The 22,247-nt window shown below is 47.0% G+C and overlaps 9 pseudogenes; 7 read left to right on the top strand and 2 right to left on the bottom strand.

Moving 5' to 3' along the window:
- Window positions 1-1,268: 1,268 nt before the first annotated feature.
- LOC143942480 (5S ribosomal RNA) lies at window positions 1,269-1,387 on the bottom strand (annotated as a pseudogene).
- A 108-nt stretch (window positions 1,388-1,495) lies between these two features.
- LOC143944413 (5S ribosomal RNA) lies at window positions 1,496-1,614 on the bottom strand (annotated as a pseudogene).
- Window positions 1,615-18,076: 16,462 nt separating this feature from the next.
- Window positions 18,077-18,195, top strand: LOC143945856 (5S ribosomal RNA; annotated as a pseudogene).
- Window positions 18,196-18,303: 108 nt separating this feature from the next.
- On the top strand, window positions 18,304-18,422 carry LOC143956704 (5S ribosomal RNA; annotated as a pseudogene).
- Window positions 18,423-20,995: 2,573 nt separating this feature from the next.
- LOC143957010 (5S ribosomal RNA) lies at window positions 20,996-21,114 on the top strand (annotated as a pseudogene).
- A 108-nt stretch (window positions 21,115-21,222) lies between these two features.
- LOC143942758 (5S ribosomal RNA) lies at window positions 21,223-21,341 on the top strand (annotated as a pseudogene).
- A 109-nt stretch (window positions 21,342-21,450) lies between these two features.
- LOC143948763 (5S ribosomal RNA) lies at window positions 21,451-21,570 on the top strand (annotated as a pseudogene).
- A 334-nt stretch (window positions 21,571-21,904) lies between these two features.
- On the top strand, window positions 21,905-22,023 carry LOC143955558 (5S ribosomal RNA; annotated as a pseudogene).
- Window positions 22,024-22,127: 104 nt separating this feature from the next.
- On the top strand, window positions 22,128-22,247 carry LOC143953902 (5S ribosomal RNA; annotated as a pseudogene).

Here is a 22,247-nt window from a genome sequence, read left to right as displayed (position 1 = left end):
TCTCTGCTCCCCCTTCTCTCCACCTCCCACCCAGTACTCTCCACTTCCCCAGGACCAGAGGACAGGCTGACTGGGGCCCGAAAATGGGGACGGCTAAAGGTGCAGGTGGCCAGGGACCACTCCATCTCACAGCAAACAGATCCTCTGGAAGGAGCACTGTCCCCATCCAAAAGGAGAACAGACCCTGCCTGCTGCTGGCTGTCATGGATATCCTGCTGGCATGCAAGGTACCGTACCGAGCATCAACAACACACCATCCCACAGACAGGGACTGCAGACTGGGACATGGGGCACAGGAGTGGCTGCATTCATGGGCTCACTAAGGCTGAATTCATGGGCACAGTAAAACTGCATTTGATGGGCACAGCGAGGCTGCAATAATGGTCACAGTGAGGCTGCAATGGTGGGCACGGTGAGGCCGCATTTGTGGGCACAGTGAGACTGCATTCACAGGCAGAGTAAAGCTGCATTTGGTGAGCAGGTGGTCGCCCCCCACATTCTGAGTTCCTGGGGTTCCCCTTGAGGATTGTCCACTTACCACTTTTAACTGGAATTTGCATATATATATATCCCTATGTGACTTCATATCTATATATAATACACTCTTCATCAAATGTTCTTTAAAATGTATGGTTTTCCCTTTCATGAACAAGAAAATAATGACGTTATGCTGTTGGGCTGGTTTTTATTCCCAGTCCGGCCCTGGCGGTCTCCCATCCGAGTACTAACCAGGCCCAACCCTGCTTAGCATCTGAGATCAGATGAGATCGGGCGCATTCAGGGTGATGTGGCCATAGGCAATCTTGCTGGCCACTCTCAACCCTCTTGACAAACGCCAAGATGGTCACCCCGGCAAACAAGCAAAAAAATAAAACAGGTCGTCGACGCCACCAACATGTTAAAAAAAAAGCCTACAGCACCTGGTATTCCCAAGCGGTCTCCCATCCAGGCCCGACCCTGCTTAGCAGCCGAGATCAGATGAGATCAGGTGCACTGTAGGCGATCTTGCTGGCCACTCTCAACCCTCTTGACAGATTCCAAGATGGTCACCTCGGCAAACAAGCAGAAAAATAAAAAATCAGGTACTAACCAGGCCCGACCCTGCTTAGCATCCGAGATCAGACGAGATCGGGCGCATTCATGGTGACATGACTGTGGGCGATCTTGCTGGCCACTCTCAACCCTCTTGACAAACGCCAAGATGGTCACCTCGGCAAACAAGCAGAAAAATAAAACAGGTCGTCGACGCCAACAACATATTGAAAAAAAGCCTACGGCACCTGGTATTCCCAGGGGGTCTGCCATCCAGGTACTAACCAGGCCCAACCCTGTTTAGTATCTGAAATCAGACGAGATCAGGCAAATTCATGGTGATGTGGCAGTAGGTGATCTTGCCGGCCACTCTCAACCCTCTTGACAAACGCCAAGATGGTCACCTCGGCAAACAAGCAGAAAAATAAAACAGGTCGTCGACGCCAACAACATATTGAAAAAAAGCCTACGGCACCTGGTATTCCCAGGCGGTCTCCCATCCATTTTCTAACCAGGCCTGACCCTGCTTGGCATCCAAGATCAGACGAGAATGAGTGCATTCAGGGTAATGTGGCCATAGGCGATCTTGCTGGCCATTCTCAACCCTCTTGACAAACGCCAAGATGGTCACCTCGGCAAACAAACAGAAAAATAAAACATCAGGTACTAACCAGTGTAGTTCAGAGGTACTCAACCTGCCTCTTACTGCTATACCACTTGTACTCCAACATCCCCATTTCTTACCCTTCTAAAATGATGAGACCACACCTTAATTTTGGAGTATGAATGGCCATAGCAGCCTATTTATTATTCACACCATATAAATAACTCCAATATCAAATATATACCAAAATATCACCTCCGTAACAACTTGTTTAACTCCAGTCTGTTGGTCTTTGACGGCACCCCGGAACTCCAACACATATTCCACCAATACACTGCGGGACCTTTTTTCACACGTTAGGCCTCCAGCGGATAATCAGCTCGGAGACAACCCCCTTCCCGCAGTGCAACCATTACAGTATTCCAGCTAACCTTTCGCTGGAACATACTACCGATGAGCCCCCCACCCCTTTCCATCACATATGTTTACTGCCACCGTCAAAGACCAATAAAACACCGCCACAGCCCGCAAGGATGACACCTTACCCTTAAGGGCTCCCCCACACCCCCGGGCCCGCGGGATCCCATCTTGCAGCCCCAGAGCCCAGAAAACAATCCCCACTATCTAGAGGTGTATTCTAACACCCTCAATTACAGGCCCACATTAGTTTCCACCTCTACTTGCCTGATCACTAGGCCCCCCATTCTGAGCCACAACCTCCCCACCACCTGAGTGTTAGACAACTGTACGAAGTCGTAAAATATCTGACTTAACGTCCGAGATCAGCTCCCTGATCATTCGAACCCAAAAGCATTACCCCTTGCATGCATAACCCAGACGGCCGGCGGTTTATGCCGCCGTGCCTAACGTTCCATTTCCCATATCACCTTGCTCCACCTCAACTCCCATACACCTAGCCAGTGAACACATGCCTCCCTCCTCTAACTACTCAACTGTCTGCCAATGGATCTCACATCTGCTCTCCTGGCCCCCCAACAAACATACAGATAACAAAGAAAATCCAGACAAGGCGTATAAGTCCTCCATCTGGACAAAAAAAAAAAGGCAGCACCAACTTTAAAGTAAACCAATGTACCCCATACCACAAACAACACAGCTTGTATATACAGACTACTCCCCCACTCGTGTTTTATTTTTATTTATTTATTTTTATTATTTATTCCACCACCACATGAAGGCATAGGTAAGTGCGTAATCGCTTTGCTTGCCACCTACCATTCCTCCTTACCGCCGCCTCATCCAACCCACATCTGGCAGCTTCTACAGCCGCCCGATGCGGAAGGAGTGTGAAGCGTATTCTGCACCATCTAACCTTGCGTCCCAGTGGCATTTTCAGAACACCGACCCGAACTGGAACCTCGACCAATACTTCCCAGCCTTGTGCCACATGAATTGCCCCCCATGCCATCTGTTCCAAACCCTAGAAACTCCCTAAACGTTTTATCCCTTTTTTTTTTTTATTACCCTGAATCCTGGTAACACAAACAGCAGCACCTCCACCCCTCTAACCCTTTGATCATTTTTTTATTCATTTTTTTTTAAATTGTCCAACCCAAACTCTTTTTTTTTTCAATCCACCATGCACCGCAGGTTAAACAAAAGCCAAAAACCCACCAGTTTCCGCTCAATGGCAGATACCGATCCCCGTTTACCAAGTTCCTGGAACCACAGTACCACCATCAACCTTACCCCCCACATAGCCATGTTTGACCTCAGACTCTTGCACCGAACAACCCACCCTTCTTTTCATACCTTCACGTAAGCCACCCATGTGGACTCACTGGCTGACCACCCTGTTACCTCCCGTGGTGACTCCAATGCCATACCCAGCCCGAGTAGGGAATTCCTCCCCCTCTGTGGCTGGCTAACTCCCACCGAAAATAGATGCAAGGAGTAAGTCCCCCATGTTTCCAAAGCCTGCAAGATGAATAGCATATAGAAAATGTTCAACTGCTCCTAACGCACCACAAAGTGGCGTAGCTGCCGTATGACCAGTTGTGACAACACGGACATGTGGTTGACCACGTAAACCACACCCACGTAATCACAATTCAACTCCGTATCAGGTTCCTGCATGACCCTTACCCCAGCTCCATAGCCTGAACCACTGGAAAAATTTCAATAGCACATGTTTAGGAATGAACACCCCACTTCCACCCAACAAAATTGGGGCCAAATTTCCTCACTCTATTGCCTCTGAAAGAAAAAATTTCCCCCAAACCTGTTTACCCTGCCGTGTTCGTGACCCCTTTTCCCATCGACCTGGCATCCACCTATCGTCCGTTATATGTGGCCAAGAACTCGTACCAAACCTTCTAACCCTCCCTATTGTTCTGCATTTAACTGTTTAAATTAGCCAGGGCCTGAAACCCCCACTGTAGCAGACGGCAGCCATCGGCCAAAACCCACTCATCAGAATAAAACCGGCAGGTGAAATTGAACTTACCCAGCAACGAATGTAAAGTCCTCAACTGTACCTCACGCCTTCCCAGGGCCTCCCCCACCCCCTTCTATAGTACCTCCACCTTGGCCACCGGCAGATGACCCCCCGTAACCCCTAAAACAATCACAATGCCGAACAAAATAGTACAATATCCCTCGTTGCCCCCCCCGTGTTTTGCAGCCAATGGCACTAATGAACCTACCTGCAATGTGCTGCAATGTATAAAGTATAATCGCACACACATCGGAGGAAGGCGGCCCAACACACAAAAACGTCCAAGCCATGTACTATTGAATTAGGGACCGACACGCCTCTACCCTCCCACTCCGGTAATTACCTAAACATCTAACCATGGCCCACTAAATTGAGCAACCTATGGGCAGGCATCGTTCCAAGTAAAAAACTCCTCTTGCCAGCATCTATCCAGCAGCCAAAGCTCTCCGAATAAACTGTAAGCAAGTGGAACATGGATTCCTAGTTCACCATAGGTGCCCCTTTTCCGTCACACCTAACCCACCTTATAGCTGTGCATGTGAAGTATCGGACACAGTGCACTGCATCGGATTATGACAGAACCTTTTAACACTCGTGTTTAAAGTCAAAAACAACTGAACTGACAGGAGCTCACATTGCACTGCCAACCCACCCCCCTTCCTTTTCGGCCGACCGTCCAGAAGGGGGTATACGCAGGGCCGTCTTTAAGGCAGGGCAAAAGGGGCAGCTGCCCAGGGCCCTGTCATTGTTGTGGGGCCCAAAGCAGCTGCCTCATATTTGACAACTATCCCAGTTTACATTCCCTTGTCCCTTGAAGTTTTAGTCCTGTGCTGATACTAATGCTGCCCAGCTCTGCCCTATTGTTGTGTACAGATGACTCACCTGCAGACCTGTGTTTACCTATAAATACTGACATTCATATGTAAATAGCAGTCTCATGCATATGTAAATAGCCGAGGCCAACGGCATTGATATGTAAATAAAGGCAGCATTCATAGGTATATCATACCCCACTGCAGTGAGAAGATGTGCTGTATCCTATTGCAACCAGTGAGCAGTATTACTGTACAGTAATCTCTAGCAGCCAATCAACAAGCAGAAATGTGCTGTAACCTCTAACAACTAATCAGTGAGCCTTAAGGAGTGCTGTAACCTCTAGCAAACAGTCAGTAAGCAGTAATAATATGCTGTAACCTTTGGCAATCAATCGCAATCGCTGCCTGATCTGTTACAGTAAAATGATTTTAAGTCTTTTAAAGATGGGGAAAAGGAAAGAGGGGCTGGAGGGTAACCAACCCCCGGGACTTTTGAACCGGTACCGGATAAAGAAACAAGATAATCACGTGCCAAAAAAATAAAATCAATAGAATTTTATTAAGAATACAAATACAAAAAATGCTTCCTAAAAAAGGGAGTATGGATATATGTAACAACTACTCAAGTACAAAAAATGGTACAGATTCACAGATCACCATACATGTTACCAAACTTGTACAAAAGTATGCTGCATTTCTCTCTACATGTTTCGCTCTCTTGAGCTTCGTCAGGATGTTGCAGCATATACAGTTACAGAGAAGACTGAAAAATAGAATAATAAATAGATAAATAATACACTTCACAAGTACATATGAAGAATTTGAAACACAAATTTCTATAATAGTCTGAGTATCTGCCTCAATCAAGATTGCTGATCCCAGCAGATACAAAGCTTTAGATCAAATAATCAGATACAAGGGCATATGCTATGTCATGATCAGTAAACAATGACAGATATATATTCATATGTCAGAAAGTGTGTAAAAAATACATCATTACTAATAGTTAGTGAAAAAACAGAATAAAGCAATTCAATTTTGAATAAATACACACAACATATGGCCGCCTTACCCTGTGGGTCATAACTCCATGCTTAAGACACAATTCATCAAGGAATGACTTTTTGTGTGGAAAGAGTCCCACACATACAAATGCGCCAAACGAGAAAACTCGATATCCCCCGGTAGTCTGCAGAGGCACGAGATATACAGTGGTGTGAAAAAGTGTTTGCCCCCTTCCTCATTTCCTGTTCCTTTGCATGTTTGTCACACTTAAGTGTTTCGGAACATCAAACCAATTTAAACAATAGTCAAGGACAACACAAGTAAACACAAAATGCAATTTGTAAATGAAGGTGTTTATTATTAAAGGTGAAAAAAAATCCAAACCATCATGGCCCTGTGTGAAAAAGTGATTGCCCCCCTTGTTAAAACATACTATAACTGTGGTTGTCCACACCTGAGTTCAATTTCTCTAGCCACACCCAGGCCTGATTATTGCCACACCTGTTCACAATCAAGGCATCACTTAAATAGGAGCTGCTTGACACAGTAAGGTCCACCAGAAGATCCTTAAAAGCTACACATCATGCCGAGACCCAAAGAAATTCAGGAACAATTGAGAAAGAAAGTAATTGAGTTCTATCAGTCTGGAAAGGGTTATAAAGCCATTTCCAAAGCTTTGGGAATCCAGCGAACAACAGTGAGAGCCATTATCCACAAATGGCGAAGACATGGAACAGTGGTGAACCTTCCCAGGAGTGGCCGGCCGCCCAAAATTACCCCAAGAGCGCAGCGACGACTCATCCAAGAGGTCACAAAAGACCCCACAACAACGTCCAAGGAACTGCAGGCCTCACTTGCCTCAGTTAAGGTCAGCGTTCATGCCTCCACCATCAGGAAAAGACTGGGCAAAAATGGCCTGCATGGCAGAGTTCCAAGGAGAAAACCACTGCTGAGCAAAAAGAACATCAAAGCTCGTCTCAATTTCTCCACAACACATCTTGATGATCCCCAAGACTTTTGGGACAACATTCTGTGGACCGATGAGACAAAAGTGGAACTCTTTGGAAGGTGTGTGTCCAAGTATATCTGGCGTAGAAGGAACACTGCATTTCATAAAAAGAACATTATACCAACAGTAAAATATGGTGGTGGTAGTGTGATGGTCTGGGGCTGTTTTGCTGCTTCAGGACCTGGAAGACTTGCCGTGATAAAAGGAACTATGAATTCTGCTGTCTACCAAGAGATCCTGAAGGAGAATGTCCGACCATCTGTTCGTGTACTCAAGCTGAAACGAACTTGGGTTCTGCAGCAGGACAATGATCCTAAACACACCAGCAAGTCCACCACCGAATGGCTAAAGAAAAACAAAATGAAGACTTTGGAGTGGCCTAGCCAAAGTCCTGACCTGAATCCTATTGAGATGTTGTGGTATGACCTTAAAAAGGCCGTTCATGCTCGAAAACCCTCTAATGTAACTGAATTAGGACAATTCTGCAAAGATGAGTGGGCCAAAATTCCTCCAGGACGCTGTAAAAGCCTCATTGCACGTTATCGCAAACGCTTGGTTGCAGTTGTTGCTGCTAAGGGTGGCCCAACCAGTTATTAGGTTTAGGGGGCAATCACTTTTTCACACAGGGCCATGATGGTTTGGATTTTTTTTCACCTTTAATAATAAACACCTTCATTTACAAATTGCATTTTGTGTTTACTTGTGTTGTCCTTGACTATTGTTTAAATTGGTTTGATGTTCCGAAACACTTAAGTGTGACAAACATGCAAAGGAACAGGAAATGAGGAAGGGGGCAAACACTTTTTCACACCACTGTATAGTAGAATAAACAAGAGATATAATGTAATGTTTCAAACAAAAAACAAAGACATATTTATCCCAAAAGGGACATACCTAAGAGGTGTCAGAATTATAGACATTCATTGAGCCAAATTTTGACTGTAGAGGGCAGTGTGCCTCAAGAATGATCAGGATGATGTCAGATGCTGAGTGTAATTGAATCCTCTAGATGGATAATTAGCCTATAGAAGTTGAAGGCAAAAACATTTTATTACAATGGTGTGCTATCTATTTAGTAGGGAACAAAAAATGTTCCACAGCCTAATTAAATAAGTTTTTTATATATTATTTAAAAAGGCTCATATATGAAAATGTCAAACAATAAGTTTAGTTACAGTAGGCAGACTATACCTTTCCGCGAGAAAGAATGAGAAAGACTGTGATGATTCATCCAGACTGCTCCAAAGGGGGATCCTTCACCGTCAATTGCCAAATAGGCAATGACAGTGAAGGTGTTTTATCTCGTGGTTCCAGCCCGGCGGCGTCTGACGTCACCGCCATGCTGCGGGCGTGTTTTTTAAGATGATAGCCCTAATTGTGGGAGGTTTTTAATCTGTGCATGCGCGAACGACGTAATGCACGTCGGTATAGCGCATCGGCCATTTTTGAAAATGACAAACATTAGGGTATTGCAACCGTGTATGTGGCGCCTGCGCGGATGACACAAATTGCATCATTCACACGCTGGCGGCCATGATGGAAGGTGGCAAAAATGCCCATTCAAATACACAGACCGGGAGAAGCGCTAGGTACAGGGAGAGACGGAACGGCGAGATAGAGACACCAACATCCGTCATCACCAAATCTCCTGAGGAGAGACATAGGCGAATCAACCAGTGGGCAAATAAATCATCTGTTTACAAAGCTGCAAAAATGCCCATATACTGGGGTTGTTTTGAAGGACTGGAAATTTTTTAGATTTGGGTTTGTAAATTTGTAAGTTTGTAAATTTGGGTTTGGCTTAACTAAATGTGGAGTGCAGGATGTATCGGATTGGTTAGCCCCAGGCAGGCCTGGGCTTAAATTGGGGGACAATGCTGAGGCCTCTTCCAGGTCTGTTTCATCTATTTGTCCTTCATCCCAGAGCTCCATCAATTCCTCAATGGCTTTAACCTCTGAGAGGCTCAATCCCTTCAGAGGTGCAGTTTTAACCTGCTGTGAACTTGGCACAGGGGTTTGAGATTTGTCAAAGTTTGCTTTGAACATTAGTTTCCGATACGGCCTGCACTCCACATTTAGTTAAGGAATACAAACCCAAATCTAATAAATTTCCAGTCCTTCAAAACAACCCCAGTATATGGGCATTTTTGCAGCAGGTTACAAAAGAGGTGGTCAGAACCAAGTGGGTTGGGCAAAAACAACCGAACCTCACTGTACAACAAAGGGAGGCTCACTCCCTTCTTAAATCAAATACTGCTATTACAATCAAATCAGCTGATAAAGGGGGTAACCTTGTAATAATGGATGTCACACAGTATGAAGAAATGGTTCTAGACCTACTTAACAACAAAGAATGGTATCGGAAAATTCCAGCAAGCCACATTGGACATGTCAATGCCCAATTTGGCAAATTGATTGAATCAGGCTATCGACAAGGAGTAATCACAAATGGGAATTTTTAAATGTCCAGAACCCTAAAACTCCTACCCTTTATGCTTTACCAGAGGTACACAAGCACCCCCAAAAAAAACCCGGGCGTCCCATAGTCTCCGGGAAAGGCTGTTTAACTGAACATGCCAGTGTCCTTGTAGATGACTGTTTACGCCTCTTCGTTGAGGGCCTAACGTCATACCTATGGGACACTTCTGACCTGCTGCGAGCCTTCGATGGGATCTCGATATCAGAGGGGACTTGGTTAGTGACCCTCGATGTGGAAGCTTTGTACAACTCGATTCCTCATGATCAGGGTGTTAGGGTCGTGGAGAGCTTCATAGCTAAGGAGGGTGGTGGATCGCATAATTATATGTTATTTATGTTGGATCTTTTTCTGATTTATTCTTATGAATAACATTTTTATGTTTGGGTGCTCCCATTACCTCCAGGTGCAGGGAGTGGCTATGGGGACCAAGTGTGCCCCCTCATATGCTAACCTGTCCCTGGGGGGATGGGAGCATCAGATTTTCCGACAGGAGAATCTTCAGAAATTCTTTGATTTAATTCCAATCTGGCGAAGATTCATTGACGACATCTTCTTTATGTGGACAGGCAATGAAACAGATCTTATTAGCTTTGTGAATCTATTGGGGGATAATTCCTTCAATCTGAGGTTCATTATGGAAAAAAGTCTCTCCAAAATAACTTTTTTGGATGTACAAATCTTTGTGAATTCTGAAGGTGAGGTCCAATCCACCCTCCACCGTAAATCTACTGTGGCGAACTCACTGCTGCATGCATCGAGCTCACACCCGTCCCCTCTGATATCGAGTATCCCCTATGGGCAGTACCTCCGTCTCAGACGGAATTGCAGTAATTACAGTGATTTTGCCCTTGAGGCCAAAAAGTTGAGACTGCGTTTACATCAAAGAGGCTACAGCAATAAATGCCTCAAGCATGCATACTCGCAGGCAAGGAAACAAGACAGGGGGCAGCTGATACATGGTCAAAAACCATCCAGAACATCTCCTGGAGTCAGACTCATAACGACTTTCAATGAACAACATTTACAGATTAAGGATATCCTTCAGAGGTATTGGTACCTTCTGAAAGGGGACCCAATATTAACTAAATATCTTCCAGAAACTCCGGGAGTTACCTATCGAAGGTCTCGTTCCTTAAAAGATTCTCTTGTTCAAAGACACTTTACCCCTTGCCCGATGATGGGTAAGAAACGCAAGGGATGTGCACCCTGTCACAAATGCGGCTTTTGCAGGTATCTGCATGCTTCTGATTCTATCTTATTACCCAATGGCCATCTGTTCAAACCCCAATTTACAGTTACTTGCCAATCTATTGGCATAGTATATATTATGATATGCCAATGCAATGCCTTCTACATAGGCAAAACAAAACGTCCTTTTCTCCACCGTGTCAGGGACCATATGTCCCTGATACGGGGGAAAAAGATGGAGACCCCTATAAGCCGCCATTTCGGTTTACATCACCAGTTCAATGACAACTTTATGCACTTTTTTGCATTAGAGCATGTCCCCCCGGGGGACAGGGGGGGTGACTACAAACGTACCCTATTACAACGGGAAGCTAGGTGGATATTCAACCTGGGGGACACGCGGTCCCCAGGGTTGAATGATGCTTTCAGTTTCAAGCCCTTTTTATAGGGGAGCCAGGAGATTGAAGCAAAGGTTTTTTTTTTTTTTTTTTTTTTTTTATACGATGGCCGCACTGCCCTGTTGGGGGTCACCATGCTTTCAATCTATTTCTAAATTGGACTATATTATTCACAACATGATTTTTTTGTTACATTATTATTTGAGTATTTTCATTTAAGATTATTGTGTCTTCTCTTTTTCTCACCCTTCAATGGCAGTCTGTACGGGCGCCCGGGGGCAAGAGTTGTGAATAGGTCGTTTGGCCAATGCGATCTTTGCAAACTTGCCCCCTTTGTAAACAGATGATTTATTTGCCCACTGGTTGATTCGCCTATGTCTCTCCTCAGGAGATTTGGTGATGACGGATGCTGGTGTCTCTATCTCGCCGTTCCGTCTCTCCCTGTACCTAGCGCTTCTCCCGGTCTGTGTATTTGAATGGGCATTTTTGCCACTTTCCATCATGGCCGCCAGCGTGTGAATGACGCAATTTGCGTCATCCACGCAGGCGCCACATACATGGTTGCAATACCCTAATGTTTGCCATTTTCAAAAATGTCCGATGCGCTATACCGACGTGCATTACGTAGTTCGCGCATGCGCAGATTAAAAACCTCCCACAATTAGGGCTATCGTCTTAAAAAACACGCCCGCAGCCCGGCGGTGACGTCAGATGCCGCCAGGCTGGAGCCACAAGATAAAACACCTTCACTGTCATCGCCTATTTGGCAATTGACGGTGAAGGATCCCCTTTTGGAGCACTCTGGATGAATCATCACAGTCTTTCTCATTCTTTCTCGCGGAAAGGTATAGTCTGCCTACTGTATCATTGTTTGACATTTTCATATATGAGCTTTTTTAAATAATATATAAAAAACTTATTTAATTAGGCTGTGGAACATTTTTTGTTCCCTACTAAATAGATAGCACACCATTGTAATAAAACGTTTTTGCCTTCAACTTCTATAGGCTAATTATCTATCTAGAGGATTCAATTACACTCAGCATCTGACATCATCCTGATCATTCTTGAAGCACACTGCCCTCTACAGTCAAAATTTGGCTCAATGAATGTCTATACTTCTGACACCTCTTAGGTATGTCCCTTTTGGGATAAATATGTGTTTGTTTTTTGTTTGAAACATTACATTATATCTCTTGTTCATTCTACTATATATCTCTTGCCTCTGCAGACTGCCGGGGGATATCGAGTTTTCTCATTTGGCGCATTCGTATGTGTGGGACTCTTTCCACACAAAAAGTCATTCCTTGATCAATTGTGTACTAAGCATGGAGTTATGACCCACAGGGTAAGGCGGCCATATGTTGTATGTATTTATTCAAAATTGAATTGCTTTATTCAGTTTTTTTTCACTAACTATTAGGAATTATGTATTTTTTACACACTTTCTTACATATGAATATATATCTGTCATTGTTTACTGATCATGACATAGCATATGCCCTTGTATCTGATTATTTGATCTAAAGCTTTGTATCTGCTGGGATCAGCAACCTTGATTGAGGCAGATACTCAGACTATTATAGAAATTTGTGTTTCAAATTCTTCATATGTACTTGTGAAGTGTATTTATCTATTTATTATTCTATCTTTCAGTCTTCTCTGTAACTGTATATGCTGCAACATCCTGAGGAAGCTCAAGAGAGCGAAACATGTAGAGAGAAATGCAGCATACTTTTGTACAAGTTTGGTAACATGTATGGTGATCTGTGAATCTGTACCATTTTTTGTACTTGAGTAGTTGTATATATCCATACTCCCTTTTTTTAGGAAGCATTTTTTTGTATTTGTATTCTTAATAAAATTCTATTGATTTTATTTTTTGGCACATGATTATCTTGTTCCTTTATCCGGTACCGGTTCAAAAGTCCCGGGGGTTGGTTACCCTCCCACCCCTCTTTCCTTTTCCCCCATCTTTAAAAGTTTATACTCTGGGATGTGGTACCATTTTATCTTGATCAACTTCATCTATTAAATCTTTTTTCAGATTTTAAGTCTTGCTGCTATTTATTGTATGTCTTAGAGAAGGTGGAGAGCAAAATTGCATGGGGGGGGGCCCTAAGAAAATTTTTGCCCAGGGTCCAATCAATATTAAAGACCTGGGTATACCCCCCCGAAGGAACTGCTTTGGGGGCCTCGACTACTACAGAAACTGCATCCAGAAGCCGCTATCCTTTGATCCCCATTAAGAGGCAGCCATACCGACCTGCGCGGTCTAAACTGCTCATCATCCCGTAGCCAATCAGATCCCCCTTTTTAATGTGTGCAATGGCCTACATATAACAGAACAACGGGTTCTTCCCCCCATGGCAATGGCATAATGGCGACCGCCTTCCACAAAATCAATCGGTACCTCCTCTTACCTTCATCCCTTTTCCCTTAATCTTCCTGCATGACCCTACACACTTAAAATGTAAATCCCCCCCTTTTATTTTTAATCTTTTAAAGGGGGCCATAACGAGAAGATCTCCACACACTTACCTTTTCAAATCGTATCCCGGAATTCCTATTTAATTGTGTTCCCAGGGGACCTTCAAAGCACCCGTACATCTCACATTTTTTTAATTTTTTTTTTGCATCTGCAATCCTTACCATCTCCATCCTACCATTACCTGACAACTCCACCACTGCACCACTGTCCCCAAACTGCAGACGCACTGCCCACCATTTGTGGGCCAGCATCCACCACCTCTATTCCCGGAGGAGCAACTGCCGCCGACATTGCACCCCCCTTTCCAACCCCCCAACAAATCCTGTAATGCAACTTAAACGAAAAACATTTAGACATTATTTGACTTACCAGGCTGACTGGAACCCCAACAGCCGCCGTGCTTGCCTCCATTGCTGGCTCGCATTCCTGCGGCTCCTCCTCCTCGCACACTGTCAGCTCGCTTTCCGACCTGTCGTCCTAGACCAGGACCGGTGGCAAAGAGGTCCTGGGGGCCGTGGAGTCCCTCTGTTGTAGTGCCTGTCTCACCCCCGAAGCTCCGCCTCCTGCCATGGTTCTACACATGCCATCACATACTGTGACCTGGAAGGTCAACCTCGTCCTTCCACCGCCATCTTGTGCCATCTCGCGCCATCTCGCGCCGCCCGTATAGGCAATGCCCACCTGCGGAGCTCCGCCCCCTTAAAAAACTTTTTTAAAATATATAAGCAGCCTGACGGCCATACTAATAAGTCTCCCTCGCCGAGCCTTCCTCCCCGCGCAGCGATGCAGGCAGAGGAGGTAGTATTCCTGCGATTCACGGGCAGGGAAGCAGCACCATAACGGCCCGTGCCCCCACCCACCGAGCTGGGCTGGCGGCGTGGAGTCCGCCCAGACCCTGCTCAGGCAGACGGCTGGGTATTCTTTGCTGGGGGACCGGATTGTTCCCCCTAGAGTGCTCCTTGCCTGGCGCATGGCCCCAGATGAGGGCCCTGGTGAAAACAGAGTGTCAGAGGCCGCAAACTCTGCATGCACAGCAACCCTCACCTCCCAGCCTCCACCCGCTCACCTTGTCACCCATAAAGACCCTCATCCGAGTGACATCTCAGCCATGTTGGAGGAGCAGAGCAAAAAACTGCCTCCTCCTTTCTTTCTCCACAACTTTCTGTTCCCCAGCCAAGTCCCACCTCCTCCTTATATATTACCACTCCCCCTTGGACTTTACTCACTGTCCCCTCCCCTCTTATCTCTTAATATTAACCCCTGCATTGTCTCCCCTAAACACATGGTCATGCCCGGCCCTGCACTACTTTTTCTTTTCTGTCTTTTCCGTTTCGGGCCTCACTATATCGTTATTATATCATATTGTCGTTCCTTGAAGTAAGTTGGGGGTCTGTATTCTATAATGTGCAGCATCCATATAGCGATGGGCAAACATGTAATGAAATGAATTAACCCTAATTCGGCTGTTTGACTAGGGGAAGTGAGAGCTACATAATCTTAACAACTAGGGACGGCTTGTCTACCCCTGCCAGTGGCGTAACTAGAATCTTCAGGGCCCCGATGCAAGAAACCATGAAGGGCCCCCTGAACCCCAGCCAGGGCCCTTCCCTCCGAGTCTGGCGGGGGAACTCCAGGGCGTGGTCACAGGTATGACCTTTGTGAGCCCTGTAGTTCCACCACTGGTATCAGTAGTTTTTTTTTATTATTTTTTTATTTTTAGGTGCCCCATTGGGGGACTGTCCCTAGGCAGGATGGGGTCCCCGTCCCCAGAAGAGATGAGGTCCTTTTCTCCAGGGCAGATGAAGTTACTGCCCCCAGGTGAGAAGGGGACCCGGTCCCCAGGGGAGGTGGGGGTCCCTGTCCCCACGTAAGAAGGGGTCCCTGTCCCCAGGGGGAGATGGAGGGGGTATGTAATGGTGTGTGGGGGATGGGGTCCTCTCACTCACCATGACCATGCTGTAGGCCGTGCACGCATCCATGTTGGCCTGGGCTCCATCCAGTGTGCTGGATGGGCAATCAGCATATCTCCCAGAAAGACCTTTCATCATCTGTGTATGACGGGGGAGGAGGGGGGCTGGCAGACAAGCCTGCAGTGTCCTCCGGGGAGCCGGCTCTCATAGGGCTGCACTGCATCTGTGTGCTTAAAGTTTGTTTACCCGGGGGAAGTATGCAGTGCAGTGTGGGCCGGACTCGGGGGGGGGGGGCGGACTCTGGCCGGGGAGAACAGACATCGGACTGAGCGGCAATGCATGGAGCAGGAGAGGGGTACTCTGAGGAGCCGGCTGAGGACACAGGTCATGCGGGGAATGCACAACTAAAGAGCAGCCAGTGCTATAGTCGAGCATGGAGCTCTGCTAGTCACCCTCCACCTCCAGCCACCCGTGTGCATGGTGCACTGGTACCCCTAGCTGCCTATGCTGCTGCTGGCCATATGTAGAGGGGGCTGCATGGGCCCCCTGCATCACAGGGCCCGGTTGCGGTCACAACTGCTGCACCCCCTATAGTTACGCCCCTGACCCCTGCCCTACACCTGATAGATGTTATAGGTTTGTAAGAGGTGGGTACTGGGGGGTAGGTTTGGGTGGGCCTAAAAATCATATAAATCATGGCTCCTGTATATCCTGGATCAGGGATAAGGCTAGTAAGGGGGGTATCACTTGATAAATTGACCACCCAATGCCTGCAATATTGTAAGGTAGTGAACGGGCCCCTGCTTTCAGGGTAGTATGATGTTTAGTAAAGTATATAAAATTACTAGCTCCTCTATGATCATATGAGGTCTGCAATATGAAGAATAGTTCATATAAGGCATAGAGGTAAGCGCCAATATAAATGTCGCAGTAGGGCACAAGATCGGATCAGTCACTAAAGTATACCAAGTGCTCCGTTCGATGTATACTTTACCGATAGGTGCCTTGGGTCCTTCTGGGCGCTCATTCGGCCGTGGTAGTGTTCAGTTAGAGAGTATAAGGCTACAACTATATGGGATCTGAGCAGGTCTGGTGTCTAGTCGAGTGCGCCCGTTGAATGCTCGTCTGACGGGTTGGAGGCCCAGGACTGCTCCAGGTAGAAATCATGGTGGTAACCGGAGTAAGGGATATTGAAACTAGTGTAAGTGTCTGTAGTCTTTCAAGGCAGGTGAATAAGGGAATGGTCCATATGCACGGCAGAGGAAAGGAGAGCGGCACTAGGCAGGGTATGAAGCATGTAGGCTAATCCACCGTCGCATGGGTGTCCCGGAGCTCTCATGAGGCGACAGGTCTAGCGATCCCTGCGTGCTCTGTGAGGTAGCGGGGCCGAAGTTGGGCTCGTCGGTGTGTGGCGGGGTCGATGTCCCCCAAGTGGTCTGAAGGTGGATGGCGACCTATGTCTGCGACATCTGGACAGTTGAGTTTCCATGAGATCTTCAGTGCTGCGGGTGTTGGGTGAAATGTGGACCCGAAAATCAGCATACCAATTAGGTACTTCAACCAGTGGCAGGTACAGCATTTTACAGAAGGTTTCTAGATCTTCTGGCACTTTTAAGATGGCAGTGCGGCCCTGGTAAGAGGCTTGCAGAGCGAACGGAAACTCTCTGCCTCAGCACGTCAAGTAATGGGCGCAAGTCTCTTCGATGTTTCAGCGTGATCGCCGAAAGATCATGATATATCTGGATCAAATGGCCTTCAAATATCAGGTTCAGATCGGTCCTAGTTTTTTTAAGAACCTCTTCTTTGAGGGTATAGTTTTTAACATAACAGATGACATCCCCTGGGGGATCAGAATCTTTGCCCTTAGGCCTAAGGGCTCTATGTATCCGCTCCAAAGCTATAGGTGTACCGGATGGTCGGACTAGCAGCTGGTTGAATAGGGATGTGACCGCTGGGAGGATTTGCTCGGGCTCGATCGACTCCGGGAGGCCTCTAATCCTCAGATTGAGTCTTCGTCCCCTATTGTCGATATCTTCGACATGGTGCTGGAGGTCTCTGAGCTGCCAGGTGTGTGTGTCGACTTTGCCTTGAGCCATCTGCAAATCATGCTGTTGTTGCGCCGTCATTAGCTCCATTGAGTTTACTCTCCCTGTGATTTCTTGTATCTCGTGGTGGAGGTCCGAGATGGCCGCGGTTAGAGTGCTCCTTATATTGGCCGCGACAGTCCTCAGGTCATGGATATTTAGTTGTTGGTGATGGGGAGATGGACTGTCTGCCATGGTGTGCTGTGGATCAGTCGGCATCAGGGTAATCCTGATGTGGTTATTGGCGGGAGAACGGGCCGCCATGTTGGCCCCCTGGTTCCTGAAAAGATCCGGTATTGTCTGGGTATTACGGGATCCCAGGTCCCTTGGTGAGCGGGATCTAGATGCAGAGGGTCCGCTTGAGGAGGTCCCCATGATGTGACAGTGTTTTTCAGGTAAAATCCTCGGTGATCGATCTTTTTTAGGCTGAGGTAAGATGGAGCAAAAAGCTTAAGCAGCCATCCTCTCTCTAGGCAAGCCACTCCCTCCCGGCTTTTTTTTTAATATGTTGTTTACGTCGGCGACCTGTTTTATTTTTCTGCTTGTTTGCCGAGGTGACCATCTTGGCGTTTGTCAAGAGGGTTGAGAGAGGCCAGCAAGACTGCCTACAGCCACATCACACTGAATACACCCGATCTTGTCTTATCTTGAATGCTAAGCAGGGTCAGGCCTGGTTAGTACCTGGATGGGAGACCACCTGGGAATACCAGGTGCCGTAGGCTTTTTTTTAATATGTTGTTGGCGTCGACGACCTGTTTTATTTTTCTGCTTGTTTGCCGAGGTGACCATCTTGGCGTTTGTCAAGAGGGTTGAGAGTGGCCAGCAAGATTGCCTATGGCTACATCACCCTAAATGCGCCTGATCTCATCTGATCTTGGATGCTAAGCAGGATCAGGCCTGGTTAGTACCTGGATGGGAGACTGCCTGGGAATACCAGGTGCCATAGGCTTTTTTTTTATTTGTGCTTGGAGACTCTTATAACAATGATGAAATGGGAATGACAGATACTGAAAGAGAGTGACCTGAAGTTGTGCCATGGTCACGTGGTCAGTATGCCTAAAAGGGGGCATTCCCAAGTAGTACAAAAAAAAGGGGATACAAAGAAAAAGGGGGAACGGGAGGGTGGGACAACCTCCGGAAACATCCGACAGGGCAGGGAGGAACCGAGGCCGACTTATAACGGCGAGGCTCCTCCCACAAATGACGGCGGGCCTACGTTCCGCCTCCCCACTTGTCCTCTGAGACTCTTATAACAATGATGAAATAGGAATGACAGATACTGAAAGAAAGTGACCTGAAGGTGTGCCGTGGTCACGTGGTCAGTATGCCTAAAAGGGGGCAAAAAGTACAACAGACAGGGAGATGAAAATACAAAGTTTATTCAACCTGAACCAATCAATCAGTCAAATGAAGAAACGCTTGGGACATCTCTGTTACCGGCCCTGGGATGTACCTGGCATAGCATTAAGACCTCCACCTACCCAATCTCTTATTGATATGCACGGGGACCCCCTGACGTGAAGCTGCAGAGACTGCCCGATCCTAAAGGAGTGACCCGAGTAGGACTTGGGGTTGAGCCCAAAATTCCCCAAAAGTGTGCGGCAGTATTTGATGAAAAGTGATGATGTGAGCGGGGCCCCGTTAAAGGGCAAAAGAGGACCATCCCTGGGTTGTCCTGCCAATTGGAGCAACAACAGATCAAAAACCATGACCGGGCACCAACTAGAATTGATCCTGAAAAACCTGATATCTGTGCCGGACCCAATCTGTTGCGTCTTACAAACCTCTAAATGTAATAAAAAATGTTCAGGATACCTAACTAATTGATTAATGGACAACGTACGAGACCCAGCCCCTGGCCTAAGAAAACCATAGAAGGCCAAATAAATTGCCGCCTTCAGCACCAGACTAGGTAAAACCCCAAAAGGAGCTCTATATAACGTGACCGACAAGGCCCGGAAAATGTCCCCAGTGATAGAAAGCCTATTGCTGGGGCTCGGCGAGCTACCCTTCTGAATACCCCTCAGAACCGCCTTGACCGCATGAGCTGCAAACACCGAGGGTCTACCGGGATATTGTAAAGAGAAAAAATACTGCACGCCCGCCAAGTAACCCCTGATTGTGCCGTGAGATAACCCGAGCTGAGAATGACAGTAAGCTACAAACGCTAAAATGTACCGCACGTCCTAACAATCCGACCTGGGGTACAGGGTACGAAACGTCTGAAAAGCTTTCCAAGCTGTGTGGTAAGCCCGCCTGGTGTTGATGGACAGAGACCTGTCGATCAACCCCAATGCGCCTGTCAAGTGCAACCCTAATCCATCCTCAGAAGTGAAAACTGCGGGGAGGGGGTCATCGATACGTCTGTGTCTGGAACCTGCAGGAAAAAAGATGAAAAATCAAACCAGAACAGAGCATCCGCTGCAGAATTTTGCACGCTACTAATAAACCTGCAGTGTATGTGAAACCTAAAATTAAGTGACAACCAAGTGAGCCTGCGTAAAAAAGACATGATGAGCAAGGAACTAGACCTGCCTTTATTGATCACCTCCTAAATTTCCTGATTTTCCGTGAAACACGTGACCGTATTGCCCATCAATAAATGTCCCCAAACCTGGGCTGCCGCCACTATGGGGTAAATCTCAAATAATGCCGACATCTGAAAGAACCTGGGAATCATGCCACATTCCTCCGGCCATGCCCCGCCAGCCAATGGGTATCAAAAATGGCTGCATAACCTTTAGAGGCGGCGGTATCGGTAACTACTTGCAAAGAAGACAACGACACTGCTGGGATAAACATGGAAATCCCGTTCCAGTGATGGAGGAACTCATCCCACGTGTGCAAATCGGACAAAGCTGCGGAATCTAAAATGACCCTAGAATCCGAGTCCGGGGCCATTGGTAGCAAAGCCAGCAACTGGGAAATGAAGGACCTGCCCTGAGGAATGATCCTCATGGCAAAGTTCAACATGCCCCGTAACGACTGCAAATCCTTCCTACTAGCGGCCTGGGAAATTAGAAACCCATGGATCCGCTCTCTGATCCTGACCAACTTATCCTCTGGCAGGCTGGTCCTGCATGGCCTGGGAGTCCAGAACGATGCCCAGAAAGGTCAGAGTGGTACCCGGCCCTCCATTTTTTTGTCTGCCAAGGGAACGTTGAGAGCGGAAAAAACAGCTACCAACTTCTGAAGATCCGAAGGTACCCGACCCTCACTCTCAATCAGAAGGTAGTCATCCAGGTAATGAATAACCTCCTGACAACGCTCCTTCTGCTTGAGAATCCAAGGGCTACTTCTAGACCCAAAGGTAAGCTTGGTGGCAAAATAATACAAATCCCTCCATTTGACCCCATGCCACCGCCAAAGCGCTGGCTGAATAGGAAGGAGCTTAAAAGCATCAGAAATAGCTGCTTTAGACAGCCAAGCATTCCTTCCTGCACAGATGATGCGTTGGATAGCTAAATCCACTGATGCGTACTTCAGTGAAAATTCGAGGGTTGAGAGTGGCCAGCCAAGATGGCCTATGGCCACATCACCCAGAATTCACCCAATCTCATCTTATCTCGGAAGCTAAGCAGGATCGGGCCTGGTTAGTACCTGGATGGGAGAACGCCTGGGAATACCAGGTGCCATAGGCTTTTTTTTTATATATTGTTGGCGTCGACGACCTGTTTTATTTTTTTTCTTGTTTGCCTAGGTGACCATCTTGGCGTTTGTCAAGAGGGTTGAGAGTGGCCAGCAAGATTGCCTGTGACCTCATCAACCTGAATGCGCCTGATCTCTTCTAATCTCAGATGCTAAGCAGGGTTGTGCCTGGTTAGTACCTGGATGGGAGACCACCTGGGAATACCAGGAGCTGTAGGCTTTTTTTTTTAATATGTTGTTGACGTCGACAACCTGTTTGATTTTCAGGTTTTTTGCCGAGGTGACCATCTTGGTGTTTGTCAAGAGGGTTGAGAGTGGCCAGCAAGACTGCCTACGGCCACATCACCCTGAATGCGCCTTTTCTCATCTGATCTCAGATGCTAAGCAGGGTCGGACCTGGATAGTACCTGTATTGGGGACCGCCCTGGGAAAACCAGGTGCTGTAGACTTTTTTTTAATATGTTGTTGGCGTCGACGACCTGTTTTAATTTTTTGCTTGTTTGCCGGGGTGACCATCTGGGCATTTGTCAAGAGGGTTGAGAGTGGCCAGCAAGATCCCCTAAAGCCACATCACCCTGAATGCGCCTGATGTCGTCTGATCTCGGATACTAACCAGGGTCAGGCCAGGTATGTACCTGGATGGGAGACCGCCTGGGAAAACCAAGTGCCGTAGGCTTTTTTTAATATATTGTTGGCGTCGACGACCTGTTTTATTTTTCTGCTTGTTTGCCGAGGTGACCATCTTGGCGTTTATCAAGAGGGTTGAAAGTGCGTAGCAAGATTGCTTACAGCCACATCACCCTGAATGCGCCTGATCTCGTCTGATCTCGGATTCTAAGCAGGGTCGGGCCTGGTTATTACCTGGATGGGAGTCCGTCTGGGAATACCAGGTGCCGTAGGCTTTTTTTAATATGTTGTTGGCGTCGACGACCTGTTTTTTTCTGCTTATTTGCCGAGGTGACCATCTTGGCATTTGTCAAGAGGGTTGAGAGTGGCCAGCAAGAGTGCCTACGGCCACATCACCCTGAATGCGCCCGATCTCGTTTGATCTCGGATACTAAGCAGGGTCGGGCCTGGTTAGTACCTGGATGGGAGACCGCCTTGGGAATACCAGGTGTCGTAGGCT

The sequence above is a fragment of the Lithobates pipiens genome, unplaced genomic scaffold, assembly GCF_037356315.1.
Source record: "Lithobates pipiens isolate NorthernLeopardFrog02 unplaced genomic scaffold, aLitPip1_a1.2 Scaffold_10, whole genome shotgun sequence".
NCBI classification, from domain to species: Eukaryota; Metazoa; Chordata; class Amphibia; order Anura; family Ranidae; genus Lithobates; species Lithobates pipiens.
This window is presented reverse-complemented; position numbering and strand designations above follow the sequence as displayed.